Source organism: Stenella coeruleoalba (assembly GCF_951394435.1).
Source record: "Stenella coeruleoalba genome assembly, chromosome: 16".
NCBI classification, from domain to species: Eukaryota; Metazoa; Chordata; class Mammalia; order Artiodactyla; family Delphinidae; genus Stenella; species Stenella coeruleoalba.
This window is the reverse complement of record NC_137162.1, coordinates 9699279-9719115: the sequence shown is the minus strand read 5'-3', so window position 1 is coordinate 9719115 and position 19837 is coordinate 9699279. Positions and strand designations below refer to the sequence as shown.

The 19837-nt window shown below is 45.7% G+C and overlaps 1 protein-coding gene across 3 annotated transcripts in view; it reads left to right on the top strand.

Annotated features, from left to right (window-relative positions):
* Positions 1-1464: 1464 nt before the first annotated feature.
* TACC2 (transforming acidic coiled-coil containing protein 2) overlaps positions 1465-19837 on the top strand; it is a 169341-nt gene continuing 150968 nt past the window's right edge. For all 3 annotated transcript variants that reach the window (XM_079899174.1, XM_079899175.1, XM_079899173.1), the window contains exon 1: positions 1465-1489. The gene's annotated coding sequence lies outside the window, so the exon portion shown is untranslated. The remainder of the gene's footprint in view (positions 1490-19837) is intronic.

Genomic DNA, 19837 nt, shown 5'->3' with positions numbered 1-19837 from the left:
CTGTTCAGAGAAATGCACCAGGTGGGGAAGCATCTCATCTCGGCTTTTCTCTACCTGCTGGCTCGGCTCTCCTGCTACAGGCTGCCGGCCTCCACAATGGCTAGGGACAGACTGCCGGTAACCCTTGCATTCATATTCTACAGAACCAGCCACCAGATTTCCGTCCCTCTTGTTCTTTGGGAGTCCTGAGGAAGGGCCTGTTGTTAATTTGAGTCTTGTGTGCATCCCGATAGGCAGGGGTGTGGAGCAGTAGGCTGGCGTTTCCGTGAGAACCTCAGGGACGGAGGGTATGCATGGAACAGGTCTCTAGAAGAAGGCAGATCTGGCCCTGAAGATGTGTGTGTTGTTTCAGGGAGGGGGGTTCAGGAACACTGCTGGGAAGACAAATAAAAGACAACTGCGGGGCTTCCCTGGTGGCGCAGTGGTTGGGAGTCCGCCTGCAGATGCAGGGGACATGGGTTGGTGCCCTGGTCCAGGGGGATCCCACATGCCGCGGAGCGGCTGGGCCCGTGAGCCATGGCCGCTGAGCCTGCGCGTCCGGAGCCTGTGCTCCGCAACTGAAGAGACCACAGCAGTGAGAGGCCCACGTACCGCAAAAAAAAAAAAAAAAAAAGACAACCACTGCTTTGGGGAATACTTCTGGGGGTTCCTAAAAGTCCTTTCCCCATTTCTGATATTTGTATCTGACTTAAATGAGCACAATTTAAATTGAGTTTTAAAAACATCTCATCTCTTTCTGTCCTGTGATTTGAAGTTTTGACTGTGCTCTAAATGTTTGCATCTTGATTTTAAAAATCAACTGAACAGCAGACAAGCTTATTGCGGGGGTTTAAGAAAAGACGACCAACTCTCAGAATGGTCAGGACCTCAGTGAGGGGCCCTAAGGTTCCCAGGGTCCCTCATTTTCTTCCTTCAGTTTTTTTTTTTTTTTTCAGGTTTCCAGCTGAATTCTGGTGTGCAAAACCATGAGGCAGGGGAAGGAAGTGTGTTTTCATCTAGGCAGTGCCCCAGACGAGACACTTGAAGATCTCAGATTCAATATCCCACTTTCTTCAGGGAGCAGACGACCCCCAAAGTATAATGTGTTTCCTAGTCTCAGTTTCTTACTAAAACAGTTAACCTACTCAGCTGGAGATCTCTGGTTTACTGTGTTTCTCCTCCATTGGGTGGGAGCAGGGGCCACGGTCGCTTTGCCCACCGTGTATCCCCAAAGCCTTGCTCAGCGCCTGGCACAGAGTTGGTGCTCAGATGGGCGGTAAAGCAAACCAGAAACCTGGCCCTTGGAATGTTGTGGTCAGTGGACCATTGATAAAGTCTCTGTGTTTTCAAAGACTCTTGTTTGATTTCCTTTCCAATTTCTCTTTCTTGTCGCTCAGAGGACTTCTTTGGCTCGGAGTCCAGGATCCGTGGAACGGCCTGGGAATGGTCAGAGTGCAGAAACAAATCCGGAGGAGAAGCCCAGAAGCAATGACCGCAGAGATCTGCCCAGGTAGGACCAGGTCTGGAGGACTGACCCAGCCCAAGGCATGGCCAGCTCGCTGCCTGTTCAGAGTTTGTTTTGCTCTATTTACTTTGGAAAATTTACCCCAAAATCCATGATGTGGTCCTTGGTGGTGAGGTGCTCCAGGCTGTGGTTCCTAGACCTCTTTGTGATTGCCTAGATGCATGATGGGAAAAGTAATGTTTTCCTGCCCAGGGATGAAATTAGTAATGATAGGCTTCCATTCCACAGCACGCCAGGTCTTTTATCCTCATTGTCAGAATTTACAATAAACAAGATCAAGGCCGCCAAGGGGCTTAACAGGGGTGACTAATCTGTGGCAAAGTTGGGGTCGTATTCTAGCACGGAAGCCGAGGTGGGCGCCGGAGGATGAGACAGAGGATTCAAAGAACAATCGCTGAGTCTCAGGGAGACTGTGCATGAATTTCAGAAACCAACAAGGCCACACCGCCACAGTGGAACGTGGCCAGTGCAGGTACGGCCCACTGGTCAGTAGTCCCTCGTTTTGACCCGCAGTCAGGTCCTGATTTCCCCGCTAGGGCTACTGGGAAGGAATCCAATCGACTCTCCCCACGTAGTGTTCAGCAGCCACAGTTTTGGGGTCAGTCACAAGCAGAGGGTGAGCAGAGGTGAACATTCTGTCCCCAGAACGGACACTGGTCAGGAACACTGGTGTCAATTAATAATTGCCTGTGGGTTCAGCACATGATCTGGTCAGAAAAACCCTCCTGAACAAATAAATTGAAGCCCAGCGTCTGGGAGGCTGTAGTTACAGGCCTTAAAGGAACAAATGAACAAAAGCTTCAAGGAGCAAAAATGCAAAATTGAGTGGTACACACCCCGCCCCCCAAATCCCCCATCATTGACTTCAGGTCTCAAACGCTTTGCAATCACTTTTCACGTCAAGAGTTTAAGCAATATTTTTTGCTTTGAGGGTCATGGGTGAGTAAGAGCGGCCCCTGGTGGCAGGAATTTCCACACTGGCTGGTGTCATTTTCTTGGGGGGGGGGGGTCTTCAGTTAATGCGGTTTCCAGAGGAGAGGCTCTTTGAACCTCTTGGCATGAACACTGGATTTCTTTAGGGCAATGCTGATCCTGCGGGGCAGAGGATTCTTTTTTGTGGAGAGAGGCACAGACTATGCCTTGAATGGCACCTTTGATCTCAATTCTTTGTAAAATGGGAGCTTCCTTTCCCTCCGAGAACCCCATGGCTGCTCCACCTTCATGAACTTTTCTATCAGGGTAGCAGGACAAAGGGTTTAATATTTGGCTCTAACTAGACTGGATGACAGTCTAAACTGGCTCCCGGTGATATGAATCTAATGATCTGGAATCCTACACAAGTGAAGTCACTGCTGGCTGAGACCCAAGGTCCAGCTCTTCCATCCCCATCCTTGTGAGGTTCTGGGATTCCTGGACAGGTTTGGGAATTACTTGGGGCCGGTGTCCCAGCTGGCCTGGGGAGTAACAGCAGCTCAAAGTTCTTTCGTTTCTTGTTCCTCAGCTTAAATCAATTATCTTTCCCTTGAAGAAGAATTGTCTCTCATTGGCAGGCAAATTGCACATGAGGTGCCTTCTAAGAGCAAGTTCAAAAAAGCAACTTCCTGTTCACAGTTAAAAACATGATTCTCCTCCGTAAACGTGTCCATGTCTATTGTGCAAGGCCCTGCACTAACTAACTCAGAAACTAGCAAGAGGAGGCCGGGGAGTCAGGATGTTTACAGGAAGAGAGAGCGAGCATGGGGTCCCCTGTGTACTATTTCAGTGGGGCACGCCACCCTTGGCATCCACAACAATGATAGCATTTGATTAGGATTTGACGTTTATTTTGCAGACGGGCACTAGAAACTATGCCAAATGCTCTATGCCTGCAAAATAAAATTTTATTTTCTTTAAATCAATTTATTTCTGATTCTGAGTCCTTACTCGGCCAGGCTGGCGGGAATGCCCATGTCAGCCCTCCTTGGGAACCCCTCTCCTGACCTGGTGTATCGAGGCCATCATCTGTCCCCTCGTCACCCCATCACCACTGAGATGTGCACGTCTCAGGCCACACTGTCTCTCCGGCCCTATGACTGTGCTGCTTTCACGATACACTTGGCACATGGGGGTCTTTGGTGAGGCTGGGAGCCCATGGTCATTCCCTTCAGTCCTCTGGGATCATCTCCCCCGTGAGCCTGAGCACGCGCTCAGGAAGCAGGGAGGGAGTCCCGGACGTTCCCTACTTCCTAGGACCCTTCCATGCTCTCTCCTCATCATCCTAAAATGCACTTGTGGTCTCCTTTTGCCTCAACGGATAGCTAGCATTTTCTCTTCAAAGGACGTACTACAGATTTTTACAAAAGATGGAAAGACCCATTGCCCTCAAACTGTTTCTGTTTTCTACTTGGAAAAGCTCCAGAGAGAGAACACAGAAAGGCCTGCAGTGAGCCTGCTGGACCGGGAGGCAAGGGAAGCATATAAGGAGAAAGGCGCGTGTTCATACTGCCAAAGATTGTCCCTCTGCGCAGGTGTGATCTCTACTCTCCAGAGGAGGAAACCGAGGCTTGGAGCACTATGCCATCAAAGCCCTAGTGGGGAAAAGTCCATCGTTTCCCCCTGGAAGCTCCTCTTCCTTCTGAATACACAAGAACAGGCTTCGTACATCCCCAAAGAGGTTAGCTCTTCATCCAGTAGGGAGTCCCCTCAGTTTAGCTGCTTTGCTTTCCAGTTGCCACACGGTGTCGCTGTTGTAACTTAGCCCTGCATTGGCCAAACCCGTGCAGAGGCTGAGCAGTGCCTCCCAGGTGCCCCGCCTTCCCGGTGCCCCACCCTGCGCAAGTCCCTGGGCTCCTGCGAGAGCATCACCCCGCCCTCCTCTGACAAGCTTCGCCCGAGTTTGCACCTCTCACTGCTCGGCGATGTCCACCCTCGAGCACAGCTGCCCTGGAAACTTGCGACTGGACTGGTTCCAGCTCCACTGTCCAGTCTCCCGGAGCCTTTCCCTCCTTGGATACCAACAGCCCTTGCCTTTTTTTTTTTTTCAATAGATCTTTATTGGAGTATCCTGTTGTACACCAAAGTGAATCAGCCATATGCATGCATGTGTCCCCATATCCCCTCCCCCTTGAGCCTCCCTCCCACCCTCCCTGTCCCACCCCTCTAGGTCATCACAAAGCACCGAGCTGATGTCCCTGTGCTATGCTGCTGCTGCCCTTGCCTTTTAAACCCTCAGAACAAAATGGATCTTATCATACAACCTTTCCCCAGTTAATGAAGCCATTAGGTTGCACCAGAGGAAATTACTGTTTTTGTAGGTTAAAAAAATGTCAGGTAGGGCTTCCCTGGTGGCGCAAGTGGTTGAGAGTCCGCCTGCCGATGCAGGGGACGCGGGTTCGTGCCCCGGTCCGGGAAGATCCCACATGCCGCGGAGCGGCTGGGCCCGTGAGCCATGGCTGCTAAGCCTGCACGTTCGGAGCCTGTGCTCCGCAACGGGAGAGGCCACAACAGTGAGAGGCCCGCGTACCGCAAAAAAAAAAAAAGTCAGATCGTGGCCATTTCCTGTGCTTCAATATCGTACTTGCTCATTCTCTCAAGGAGGCACCAGGCGATACTTCAGAGATGACGGCCCTTTCCCAGGGAGTGACCCTAAGTGATTCGTGGGTGAATTTCTGGCACCCTTGTCACTGAAGGAGGAGTGGAAACTCAACAGCCAAGTCTTAACTGTTCTCCACTGGCTGTCAGAGGCGAGCAGGCATCAGGATCACCTGCAAGGCTGGTTAATACACAGGTCGCCGGACCCGTCCTCTAGAGATTCTGATTTGGTAGGTCTGGGGCCAGGCCCGAGAATGAGAATTTCTGATGAGTTCCCAGGTGACGCTGATGCTGCTTTGTCCAGGGACCGCGCTTGAGAAGCCCTGCATTATGCCAGAGAGCTGTGTGAGTGCCAGGGCTCCATGCTGTTGGGGTCCAGAGGAAGACACCTTTGCTGGGGGCTGGGTTAGACAGGAGAGTCTCCTGGGGGTCGGTGGGGGTGGGACTTGAACCAAAGGGGATGGCTGTAGAGGCCGTTCCAGGTAGGGGCAGAATTCCTGAACTGGACCTCTCTGGAGCAGAGCAGGAAGTGAGCCCAGGCCTGGTGGTGGATGTTCACTAAAAACAAGGTTGGAGAAGTGAGGCCAGGTTGAGAATTTGGAGGTCAGGGAAGGGACTGAGATTTTATCCTGCAGGTAACAGGAAGCTGGGGAAGTACTTTGTGGTTGGCTTGTTTGTATTTAAACAAGGGTTTATAAGGGAACTTAGAGCCTGAATTAATGTGCTGGAGCAGGTAGGCTGGAAGGACAGTAAGGGATGCTCCTGTAGTAGAAGGATGGTGGCTGGGAAATCACCCCAAGGTAGAACCTGTTACTGAACTGAACTCCGGTCCGCTTGCCCATGTGCAGCAAAGCCAATCTACTGACACTGGGTTGTGGTGAAGGAAAGAACAGTGTTTGTCGCAGGGCACCAAGCAAGGAGAACAGGCAGCTCATGCTCAAAAGCTCTAAACTCCCTGATGGCTTTCAGAGAAGGGTTTTTAAAGACAATATTAGGGGTAAGGGTTGCAGGGTGTCTGATCAGCTCATGAACATGTTTTTCATTGGTTGGTGGTAAGGTAACAGGGTGATGTTCGTGGAACCTCAATCATCAACCTTCTGGTTCCAACCAATCTGGGGTCTACATGCTTGTGGTCAGCATGTAGTCACCAACCTCCACCAGGATATTGTTATTTATATCCCTTCAGGAGGAACCAGGAGTCCTGTGACTCTATTGTCCTAATCATTAACTTCTTGAGTCTGCTCTTTGGAACTCAGGGAAGGTCAAACAAGAAGTGGGGACAAGGGAGGGGCTTGTACCTTGGAAGGGCCCACAGGGTCCTCCTCAGTTTCAAACCTGCAGAACCTGGGGATGGCCTGGGTGCAGGCAGAGGAGATGGAGTCTAAGGAGATGCTAAGGTTCTGGACCAAGAACCCAAAAGAAAGGTCCAATATTAGAAACTGGGACGTCCAAAGTGAGAGCTGCTATAGGGAAACTGTGATCAATTTTAGGCACATTGAAGGAAAGACCATCAAGCTTACTGGGAACCCTGCTGGTATGGTCTTTATGTAAGCTGACCCCTGGCGTGGGGAGGAGTGACAGTTTAATGCCATGATGATGGAGCCTTATGGCCCCAAATGCTATGATATCCTCGTGGAGGTTTCAGTTATTTACACAAGATATTCTCAGATAGGTTGGCTCATTCCAGTGCTGCCGTGTGTGTGTGTGTGTGTGTGTGTGTGTGTGTGTGTGTGACTTTAAAACTATATTTAAGAACGCAGGAACAGGGCTTCCCTGGTGGCGCAGTGGTTGAGAATCCGCCTGCCCATGCAGGGGACACGGGTTCGTGCCCCGGTCCGGGAAGATCCCACATGCCGCGGAGCGGCTGGGCCCGTGAGCCATGGCTGCTAAGCCTGCACGTTCGGAGCCTGTGCTCCGCAACGGGAGAGGCCACAACAGTGAGAGGCCCGCGTACCGCAAAAAAAAAAAAAGTCAGATCGTGGCCATTTCCTGTGCTTCAATATCGTACTTGCTCATTCTCTCAAGGAGGCACCAGGCGATACTTCAGAGATGACGGCCCTTTCCCAGGGAGTGACCCTAAGTGATTCGTGGGTGAATTTCTGGCACCCTTGTCACTGAAGGAGGAGTGGAAACTCAACAGCCAAGTCTTAACTGTTCTCCACTGGCTGTCAGAGGCGAGCAGGCATCAGGATCACCTGCAAGGCTGGTTAATACACAGGTCGCCGGACCCGTCCTCTAGAGATTCTGATTTGGTAGGTCTGGGGCCAGGCCCGAGAATGAGAATTTCTGATGAGTTCCCAGGTGACGCTGATGCTGCTTTGTCCAGGGACCGCGCTTGAGAAGCCCTGCATTATGCCAGAGAGCTGTGTGAGTGCCAGGGCTCCATGCTGTTGGGGTCCAGAGGAAGACACCTTTGCTGGGGGCTGGGTTAGACAGGAGAGTCTCCTGGGGGTCGGTGGGGGTGGGACTTGAACCAAAGGGGATGGCTGTAGAGGCCGTTCCAGGTAGGGGCAGAATTCCTGAACTGGACCTCTCTGGAGCAGAGCAGGAAGTGAGCCCAGGCCTGGTGGTGGATGTTCACTAAAAACAAGGTTGGAGAAGTGAGGCCAGGTTGAGAATTTGGAGGTCAGGGAAGGGACTGAGATTTTATCCTGCAGGTAACAGGAAGCTGGGGAAGTACTTTGTGGTTGGCTTGTTTGTATTTAAACAAGGGTTTATAAGGGAACTTAGAGCCTGAATTAATGTGCTGGAGCAGGTAGGCTGGAAGGACAGTAAGGGATGCTCCTGTAGTAGAAGGATGGTGGCTGGGAAATCACCCCAAGGTAGAACCTGTTACTGAACTGAACTCCGGTCCGCTTGCCCATGTGCAGCAAAGCCAATCTACTGACACTGGGTTGTGGTGAAGGAAAGAACAGTGTTTGTCGCAGGGCACCAAGCAAGGAGAACAGGCAGCTCATGCTCAAAAGCTCTAAACTCCCTGATGGCTTTCAGAGAAGGGTTTTTAAAGACAATATTAGGGGTAAGGGTTGCAGGGTGTCTGATCAGCTCATGAACATGTTTTTCATTGGTTGGTGGTAAGGTAACAGGGTGATGTTCGTGGAACCTCAATCATCAACCTTCTGGTTCCAACCAATCTGGGGTCTACATGCTTGTGGTCAGCATGTAGTCACCAACCTCCACCAGGATATTGTTATTTATATCCCTTCAGGAGGAACCAGGAGTCCTGTGACTCTATTGTCCTAATCATTAACTTCTTGAGTCTGCTCTTTGGAACTCAGGGAAGGTCAAACAAGAAGTGGGGACAAGGGAGGGGCTTGTACCTTGGAAGGGCCCACAGGGTCCTCCTCAGTTTCAAACCTGCAGAACCTGGGGATGGCCTGGGTGCAGGCAGAGGAGATGGAGTCTAAGGAGATGCTAAGGTTCTGGACCAAGAACCCAAAAGAAAGGTCCAATATTAGAAACTGGGACGTCCAAAGTGAGAGCTGCTATAGGGAAACTGTGATCAATTTTAGGCACATTGAAGGAAAGACCATCAAGCTTACTGGGAACCCTGCTGGTATGGTCTTTATGTAAGCTGACCCCTGGCGTGGGGAGGAGTGACAGTTTAATGCCATGATGATGGAGCCTTATGGCCCCAAATGCTATGATATCCTCGTGGAGGTTTCAGTTATTTACACAAGATATTCTCAGATAGGTTGGCTCATTCCAGTGCTGCCGTGTGTGTGTGTGTGTGTGTGTGTGTGTGTGTGTGTGTGAGACTTTAAAACTATATTTAAGAACGCAGGAACAGGGCTTCCCTGGTGGCGCAGTGGTTGAGAATCCGCCTGCCCATGCAGGGGACACGGGTTCGTGCCCCGGTCCGGGAAGATCCCACATGCCGTGGAGCGGCTGGGCCCGTGAGCCATGGCCGCTGAGCCTGCGCGTCCGGAGCCTGTGCTCCGCAACGGAAGAGGCCACAACGGTGAGAGGCCCGCGTAGCGCAAAAAAAAAAAAAAAAGTGAAAAAATAAGAACGCAGGAACAGATCGGGGTTGGGGTGAAGGACAGTAAATGAAATCATATGGGACAGTGTTTCCCACAGTTCCCAGATCATAAGATTTACCCGGATGTCCGTTAACTATATAAATTCTTAGGCCCCTTCCTGGTCCATCAGAATCACTAGATGTGGAGCCAAGGAGTCTATGTTTTTAATAAACACCCAGGGTGAGTCTTTCCAGCAGGGACATCGTGACTAGTGATCGACTGCCAGGTTCACCTTATCACGTGTTAAAATACCCCATTTCCTGACCCCTCCCTTGAAGAGTCTGATCCAGTAGACTTGGGGTGAGACCACAAAATCTGTTTTTAATAAGAAGACCACGTGACTCTCATGATAAAGTGTGGGAGGCACTGACCCAGGGCTTATCCTCAGGCCAATAACCGTAGCTACCTTTTGTTTGCTAGTCTGTGAAGTTTATAGTGAAGGCTCAGAAATCAGGGATAATTAGCATACCTTAAACTCCTGCCCCCTCCCTTTCTCTCATCTATGTTTTTCTTTCAATAAATATCTATTGGGAATCCATTGTGCGAGGCACTGGGAACACAGCCAATAACACCAGAAGCCCTGGGGCTTCTGCTCCAGCTGGTAAGTAGGTTGTAGTGAGGAAGACAGACATGGAACAGAAGGAAGACAGACACTTTCAGGTGATGTCACTGCTCTGAAAGACACCAACCTGGTGTTGTGATTGACAAGAACAGAGAAGGGAGTGACTAGTTTGGATTAGATCAGTGGTTCTCAAAGTGGGATTCCCAGATCTGCAGGCGGAGCACCAAATGGGGACTTGATAGAAATGCTAAGTCTTGGGCCCTTCCCCAGACTTTGGGGTGAGCCCTCCAGGTGTTCCGTTACACACTAAGGTTTGAGAACCATTGGATTAGCTAGTCAAGCAAGGGAGTGATATTTGCACTAAGTCTGGAATGACAAAAAGGAGGCAGGCATGGGAAGATCCAGGTAGAGGGACAGGCGGTGCACAGGACGTGAGGGAGGAATGAATTTAGTGTGTTAGAGAAACAGGAGGAGACTGATGAGTGAGCGAGAGGTGCGCAGGGGTCAGATCAGCCAGACCGGGGCCTTGAGGGCTGGCCATGGTAAGACACCCAGATTTAGGTGACGTGAGCCGATATGTGTTGAAACAGGACCTCTCTGGTTGCTGTATGGAGAATGCAAGGGAGAAAGACTGGAGGCCAGGAAGTCAGAGGAGAGGTCATTGCAGGTCCCTGAAAGATGAAGGGGTGCCTGGAGCTAGGGCAGGGATTCCCAACCTTGTTTTCATTATCTTCCTTTCCCTGCCCTCCCACAGGAACCGTTGTAGATATTTTATTCCAGATTGCCTGCCCCTCCCCAAGAAATTTCAGTACCATAGATACAGTGCATATGTTTACGTATTGTGGTCTTTGGAGGGCCACGAACCATTGTAATATGTATGGTTTTCTTCTTCTGCCTCCTGAGAGCCAATTTTCACCCCTCTGGGGGTGATACTGGCCCACTGATGATGCAAGGACTGAGGTGATAACAGTGGAGATGGAGAAACATATGCAGCTTAGTGTATTTTGGATATTTTGGAGCTAGAGATGCCAGAACTTGTGGATGGATGGGATTTAGAAGGAGGGAGAGAAGAATCAAGGAAGACTCCCAAAGTCTGGGCTTGCGCAATTGGGTAAAGGGGGCCATTTGAGATATGAAAAACTGGCCTGAACAGGTCTATCTGCTGAGTTCCACAAGTCACAGACCCAGTGTCCAGGAGGAAATCCTGTTGCTACCAGGTAGCAATCTGGCAAGGTAGCGTGGTGACCATCACAAACGCTGTGTCAAACTGGGGGAAACGTAGGATGGCCCACCGTCTTTGAGAGAAAAGCACGGTTCTCCTTTGCGCTTCAGGGACAGCTCATTTCCTGCTATCTACCTGTGATATTGTGATTTATAATAAGGAACATATAGTTGGTCTTCATCCCAGTCCTGGCACTGAGCTCCTAAAACCTTGGGAATTTCCTAAGCGATGAGAGAAATAAAGGTGTCTTTTGTTATGCTAATGACGTGACTTTTGGAAAAGCACTAAAAATGGGGGCCGGTTACCAGGGGAACCAACCCTGTGATTGGAGGGTTGGAACTTTCAGTCCTACCTCCCTGACCTCTGTGTGTGTGTGGGGGGGGGGGGGTGTGTGGAGAGGGGCTGGAGGTTGAATTGATCACCAATGGCCAATGATTTTAATCAGTCATGCCTATGGAATGAAGCCTCCTTAAAACCCCACAAAGACAGGGTTCAGAGGGCCTCTGGGGTGGTGGACACATGGATTCAAAGCGAGTGCGAAGCTCAGAGGGCATGGAGGCCCCTCACTCTCTCCCCATGCCTTGCTTTATGCATGTCCTCCCTTGGGCTGTTCCTTTTGTAATAAACTGGTGATCTAGGAAGTAAAATGTTTCTCTGAGTTCTGTGAACCACTCTAGCAAATTAATTAAACCCGAGGAGGGGGTCATGGGAACCTCTGATTTATAGCCAGTTGGTCAGAAGCTCAGGTAACAATCTGGACTTACTGGGGTGGCGGGAGCAGTCCTGTGGGACGGAGCCCTTAGCCTGTGTGGTCTGATGCTATGTAATGTTCCTCCAGGTCATGTCAGAATGGAGCTGAATTGTAGGACTCCCAGCTAGTATTGGAGAACTGCTTGTCGGTGTGGGGAAAAAATACCCACACTTCAGAATTTTTGGTGCAGAATCTTAACACCCAACACCTTAAACGCCTGAATTTCCTTGGACGAGGGACAGGTTTCTTAGTCCATTTAACAAACATGGACCCACAGCTCACCACAGGGCAAGCTCTGGGCTTGAGGCCAGAGGTACAAAGATGAACAGGACATGTTGGTCCAGTTGTAGAGAAAGACATGTGGATGAATAATTCTAGAAGAAGCTAAATGCTGTAGGCAGACTCTGTGGGAGCACAGGGACAGGAGAGAGGCCAGACTCGCTGAGGAAAGAAGGAGCATCCTCCAGAGGAGATGGCCTTGCAGCTGGGGCTTCAAAACTGAGTGGAAGTAGGGGATTGTGGGGAAAGAAGGTGGTCCCAGGCAGAAGGAAGAGGTATAATTATAGATCTATAAGAAACAGAATTCAGGAAGCACTAGACTTACTAGCCTCTTAAATTTCAGAACTTCTTTAAATGTGGAAAATAGGAGATGTAGCACATTCATTAAGCCCAACCTCTTGGATCTTTCAAAACTACAAACTTAGAAGAAAAAATCCTTGGTGTTTGGGTAGGGAACACCTAGGGAAGGGTAGAAAAACGGTTCGAAAAAAAAGAAATGGTGGGCTCCAAATGACAGGTAAGGATGTTTCTTATACCTTGCCTCCCATGGTCATTTTCTTTTCTTTTCTTTTTAGTTTATAAAGGTACTGACTTTTTTTAAAAAATTATTTTTATTTTATTTTTTGTTGAAGTGTAGTTGATTTACAATGTTGTGTTAGTTTCAGGTGTACAGCAAAGTGACTCAGAATATATATATATATTCAGAATATATATATTCTTTTTCAGATTCTTTTCCCTTGTCAGTTATTTTCAAACTAAGTCCACTGCATGCTGGGCATTGGACTCAGGGCTGAAACACATACCTCATTCTAGCAGCTCTGTGTGGATGAATGCAGATGACCTGAGGGGCTATATAAGGAAACTGAGGTTCTGGGAGGTTAAGGAACCAGCCCCAGGTCACACAGACAAAACGTAGCATGGTGGGAACTAGAATCCAACTTGGTTCGATGCCACCCAAAGCCCAGGCCCGTAGCCATTACGCTGAGTCCTTACAGGTGCCTGAAAAGATTTGCCTTGTGGTCTTCCATAGAGACACATTAGAAAGCAAACCCCAGTCTGTTTTCAAAGTTTAATTTCCCTATAAAGAAGGTCAGTTCTCAGACCCAGAAAAAAGAAGAAGCAAGAGGATCTGATCGGTTTTATGAGCAGTGGCCGGGGCCAGCGCTTCAGGTCTGGGCCCTATGTTTCCCAAGCAGTAGATGCTGTTTCTTCCAAACAAAGCATTGTGAAGTCCGGGTTCTGTTCACAGGCTCCTGCCAAGCAAGGCAGGGTGTGTCAGGCAGCGCCGGTTGCAGCTTCCACCAGCCTGTCCTGCTTCTCACTCATTATTTATCTCTGGCAGGAAGTAAACACGGAGAGGAGAGTGGGAGGGAGGGAGAAAAGGAGGAGCTCCCTGACTTTTGACACTGGCTGGAAAAGAAGGTCATGCGCTGAATTAGGTGTGTGTCTGCTTTCTGCTCCTCTGGTTTCAACAGAACCTTTAAGAAGCGGAGAAGAGGAGCATTGTTCCATTCAGAGACAGTACTTGGAAAATAGAGAAAAGTAGAAAGTAGAGGGGGAGAAAGTCACTGATACTCCCACCGTCTACAGACAACTGTTTTTAAAATATTAGTGTGTTTCCCTCAGACTTTTCTATTTTTTCTAGTTCTTTATTGATTGTCATGGCCTGTGCAGATATACATATATACGTATAATGTATATACATTATACATAGCTCTGTGTATATATACATATATTTTATATATTTAAATACAAAAAACATTTAAATAACTTATTCGTATAAATATAATATAAATATATAATATATTTAAATAATTAATGAACAATTTTTGGAGCGGTTTTACAGAAAAACTTAGTACAGAGAGCTCCCAAAATCTCTCCCTCCTCTGTACAGTAGTTTCCCCTATTATTAAGATTTTGCATTAGTGTGGTACATTCGTTACAATTAATGTACCAATATGGATACATTATTAACTAAAATCTATACTTTACATTAAGGTTCACTCATCGTATTATACATTCTATGGGTTTGAAAAATGCATAATGTCATGTAATCACCATTACAATATCATACAGCATAGTTTCACTGCCTTAAAAATCTCCCGTGTTCCACCCATTCATCCCTCCCTCCTTCTCTCCAGGGGCAACCATGAGTCTTTTAACTGTCTTCATAGTTTTTTTTTTTTTCTATTACCTTTTTTAAATTGGTATAAAATACGTACCATAAGCTTATAAATCTGAACTTGTTGAATGTTTACACGCCTATACCCCTGTGTAATCACGCCCAGATCTATTTCCATTACCCCAGAACATTCTCTCATGTCACTTCCCAGTCCGTACCTCTGCCCAAGAATAACAACTATTCTGACTTCTACCACCACTGATTAGTCTTGCCAGTTCTTGAATTTCATATAAATGGTATTGAACGGTAGGTATACTTTGGTATTTGGTTTCTTTTAATCAACACTGCTAATTGTTTTTTTTAATTATTTTTTATTGGGTTTAAAAAGGCAAAGCATACAATTTACCATCTTAACCAATTTTAAGTACAGTTCAGTGGTGTTAGGTATCACCACTTAACTGTTGTGTAACCAGTGTTTCTATAGTTTCTTAAGGTAGAAGTTGAGGTCATTTATTTGAGTCCTTTTTTAATATAGGTATTTTAGGGCATTAAAAGTCACTCTAAATCTTGCTTTAACTGCATCTGACACATTTTGATATTTGTGTTTTCATTTTGTTCAAATACTTTCTAATTATCCGTTTAATTTGTTCTTTGACTCACAGACTATTTAGAAATGTATTATTTAATTTCCAAATAGTTGAGGATTTTCCAGATATCTTTCTCTTACTGATTTCTAATTTAATTCTATTGTAGCCAGATAATGCACTCTGAATAATTTAATATTTTAAAATTGATTGAGTTTTTTTTAATGTGTAGAATATGGTCTGTCTTATAAATGTTTCATTTGCAATTGAAAAGAATGTAATTCTGCCACTATTGAATAGTGTTTAATAAATGTCAATTAGATCAGGTTGGTTGATAGTGTAGTTCCAGTCTTCTATATCTGTACTGATTTTCTATCTACTTGTTGAATAAATTATTGAGAAAAGGGTATGGAGCCATTAGGTTATAATTGTAGATTTGTCCACTTCCGTTTTTATCAGTTTTTGCGTTTTATATATATATATATCTTTTAAATTAATTTATTTATTTTTGGCTGAGTTGGGTCTTCGTTGCTGCACAGGGGCTTTCTCTAGTTGAGGTGAGTGGGGGCTATTCTTCGTTGCGGTGCGCGGGCTTCTCATTACGGTGGCTTCTCTTGTTGTGGAGCACAGGCTCTAGGCGTCTGAGCTTCAGTAGTTGTGGCATGAGTGCTCAGTAGTTGTGGCTCGCAGACTCTAGAGCACAGCCTCAGTAGTTGTGCCACACGGGCTTAGTTGCTCCGCAGCATGTGGGATCCTCCCAGACCAGGGCTTGAACCCGTGTCCCCTGCAATGGCAGGCAGATTCTTAACCACTGAGCCACCAGGGAAGCCCGCACTATGTATTTTGAAGCTCTGTTGTTAGATAAACTTTCAGAATGGTTACATCCTCTTGATGAATTGAACATTTTATCATTATGATGATCTACTTTATGCCTGGTAATATTTTTTGCTCTAAAATTGACTTTGTCTGATATAATATAGACACAACAGCTTTCTTTTGATTAGTATTTTCATGGTATACCTTTTCCCCCCTCATTTTTTTACTTTTAACCTATTTGTGCTTGTTAAGCAAAGTTCAAAGTGCCTTTTTTGTAGGAAGCATATAGTTGGATCTTGATTTTTTAATCCATTCTGAATACCTCTGCATGTTAACTGGAGTGTTTATAACATTTACATTTAATGTGATTATTAATATAGTTGGCTTAAATCTACGGTCCTGTTGTTTTCTCTGTACATCTATTTTTTTGTTCCTTTTTTCCCCCTTTTTAAAATAAATTTATTTTTATGATTCTACTTTACCTCCCTTTTGACTTATTACAATTATTTGTGTTATTTTAAGTGGTTGCTTTAGGATCTATAGTATATACATCTTTAAAGTATCACAATCTACTGTCAAGTGGTATTGTACCACTTCATGTATATTAGAAGAATCTTGCACAGTATACTTCCATTTCTCCACTTTTGGCCTTTGTGCTATTGCGGACATACATTTTACTACTACATGTTACAAATCCCACAGTATATGGTATTTTTGCTTTACATAGCCAATTATCTTCTAAAAGAGATTTAAATAGTGAGGCAAAATGACTTTATATTTACCTGCATAGTTACCATTTCTGGTGCTCTTTATTCTTTTATATAGATCCTGACGGCCCTCTGGTATTATTTTCTGTTGGTTTGAGGGACTGTCTTCAGTATTTCTTGAAATACTGGTTTGCTGGTGATGAATTCTTTTAGCTTTTGCATGTCTGAAAAATAATCTTTTCTTTCAAAACAAATTTATTTATTTATTTATTTTTGGCTGCACTGGATCTTCATTGCTGCGCACGGGCTTTCTCTAGTTGCGGCGAGCGGGGTCTGCTCTTCGTTGCAGTGCACAAGCTTCTCATTGCGGTGCTTCTCTTGTCGCCGAGCACGGGCTCTAGGCTCACGGGCTTCAGTAGTTGTGGCGCACAGGCTTAGTTGCTCCACAGCATGTGGGATCTTCCCGGACCAGGGCTCAAACCCATGGCCCCTGCGTTGGCAAGCGGATTCTTAACTGTGCCACTAGGGAAGTCCCTGAAAAAAAATCTTCATCTGTGCTTTAGAAAGATATTTTCACTGTGCAAAGAGTCCTTAGTTGGACAGTTTTTTTTTTCTTTTATTGCTTTAAAGATATCCCACTGTATTCTAGCTTGCATTGTTTCCAAAATCTGATGTCATCCTTAAGTTTGTTCTTCTGTTTTTTTCCTCCAGCTGATTTTAATGTTTTTTAATTTTTCACTGGTTTTAAGCAATTTGGTTATGATATGCCTTGGTGTAAGTTTCTTCTTGTTTCCTGTGCTAGAAGTTAGATTCTTGGATTTGTGGGTTTACAGTTTGCATCATAGTTGGAAATTTTGCAACCATTATTTCTTCAACTGTTTTTTGTAATGTCTCTGCCGCCTTTGGGGATTCTGACTACACGTACGTTCAGCTGCTTGAAGTTGTCTGGCAGCTCACTGATGATCTGTTCTTTTTTTTTTTTTTAACGTCTTTTTCTCTTTGTGTTTCATTTTGGGGAGTTTCTACTGCTATGTCTTCAAGTTCACTAATCTTTTTCTCTGTAATGACTAATCTGTTATTAATCCCTCCCAGTGTGTTTTTCATTTCAGGCATTGTAGTTTTCATCTCTAGAAGTTTTATGTGGTCTTTTTATATCTTCCATGTCTGTACTTATCATGCTCAATCCTTCCTCTAGCCTCCTGAACATATGGAATACAGTTATATTACTTTTTAAAAAGTCCTTGTGTACTACTTCTGTTATCTGCACAATTTCTGGGTTGACTTTGATGAACTGAGTTTTCTTTTCAGTCTGGGTCTATTTTCCTGCTTCTTTGAATGCCAGGCACTGTGGACTTTAAGCTTTCAGATGCTGGATATTTTTGTATTCCTATAAATATTCTTGAACTTTGCTCTGGGATGCAGTTATTTGGATCAGCTTAATCCTTTTGGGTTTTGCTTTCAAGGTGAGACCAGAGCAGCGTTTAGTCTAGGGTTAATTTTCTCCACTACTGAGGCAAGACCCTTCTTAGTACTCTAACAGACGTCCGATGAATTATGAGGTTTTCCACTGTGGTTGGTAGGAATGGGAACTATTCCCAGCTCTGTATTAGCTTTAAGGATTCTTCCCTATAAGCTTTTCAGGTGGTCTGTACCTAGTCCCACGTGGTTTCCATACATACATGTGCCGATCAGTGTTTTGTACAACTCCAAGTTCTCTCTTTGCCCAGCTTTCACTTCTTGGTGCTCTGCCTTGGGAACTTTACATGCCTTGGTCAGCACCACCACCCCCCCCCAGCACCCAGCTCAATCTCCTTAAGTCAGGGAGACTATCTGGCTCCAGCTGGGGTCCCCCACCCTGGGCCACTTTCTCCAGGCCTTAAGCGGGGGCGAGAGCAGGGCTTACTCTGTTACTTTCCATCACCAGGGATCACTGCCCTTCATTTCCCACATCTCCTGTAGAAGCCAATCCCCCATCAGCCCAACCTCCTGTTAGTTAATAATTCTATATATGAAATTTTCCAACCCTGGCTCCCTGAAAACTTTGAAAAACCACCATATCAAATTTTTTTCTTTAAATGGAAATGCAGCAAAAAACACCTGGCATTTATTTTGGGAGAGGTGGCGAGACCCTTCTAGAAAAAAAATTATAGTAAGAGAGAGGATGCTAGGGGCAAGAGTTGTTTCTCTTTTCTCTTCAAGAGCAGCTTGTATCACAGCCACTTGCTGTCTCTTGTGTCTTTTTACAGCCTCAAATGCCAACTTTGACAGCAGTTAATCTTCCCAAATGCGTCACTGCAGCTGTGTCAGAGCTGGGAAGGAGCCTAGGATGGTCTTTATGTCTTTGACATTGAACCAGCTTGGCCACCACTAATGTTGACTCATCACCACCACCCCCACCACCATGTAGACCAGTGGGATCACAGAGAGACAGATCTCAGCAAAATGGATCATCCCTGGGACTTGCTCTAACAAGAGACACTTAGTCACATTTTGGAGCTCAGTCTCACGTAGGTGATATTGGTAACATCTTCTTTTTCAGAGAGTGGCCCAAATCCGCTGAAAGATTTTTCAGTCATCAAGGGAAAATTCCAGTGTGTTCTCTGTTTTGCACTTTGTTGACTAAGGGAGGGAAATTATTCTAATGTATGTTAGAAGTCTTATGAAGAAGGAATATAACAAAAACATGTTTCCCACTATTTCTTGTCCAAAATACCCTTGTGGTGTCAAAATCAAATAAAAACACCCCCATAATCCGAGCACATGGACAAAACTGTCGTTTGCATTTTTCCATGGATGAGTAGTGGGATTTAATTTACAATTCAGGAAATCTTCATATTCTCAGTTAAACATTCTACCCAATTCCTTTTTTTTTCATATTTATTTTTATTTATTTATTTAGCCTGCGCCAGGTCTTAGTTGCAGCACGCAAGATCTTTTAGTTGCGGCATGCGGACTCTTAGTTGTGGCATGCGTGCAGGATCTATTTCCCCGACCTGAGAGTGAACCTGGGGGCATTGGGAGTGCACAGTCTCACCCACTGGACCTCCAGGGAAGTCCCTCTACCCAATTCCTTGATTCGTGCTTATTAGAATTTTAAAAATCTTTACTGTGAATAAAAGCAGATGCCTCTAGAAAACAAATTTATGGTTACCAAAGAGGATACCGGGGGGCGGGGAGGGTGGATAAATTAGGAATTTGGGGTTAACGTATACACACTACTATATATAAAGTAAGGAAACGACAAGGACCTACTGTATATCACAGTGAAATCTACTCAGTATCTTATAATAACCAATAATGGAAAAGAATCTGAAAACGAATATATATAAATGTAAAAAACGAACCAACCAACCAAACAAACAAAAAAACTACCTGTATACAACATTAGAGACATTTGATTACTTATTGTGAATAACATTTATGGAAATCTCACTTTGTGATCACATCTTACTTATCTTCTTCAAGAAATATCTTATTAGATTAAAAACAGACAAACAGAAAACCCAGATGCCTCCTCTAATGGGATTGTAGTTTTAGTTTTGGTAATTGATCATTAAGAAACATCCAAATGATCAAAAGTAATTATTACGCCAGAAATGCGTTTAAATGAATTTCTGTTTTCTTGTGATAATATCTACATACATTTGAAGTACAGTGACAGACAGACAGAAGGAGGAGACACCGAGTTCATTCCAGCT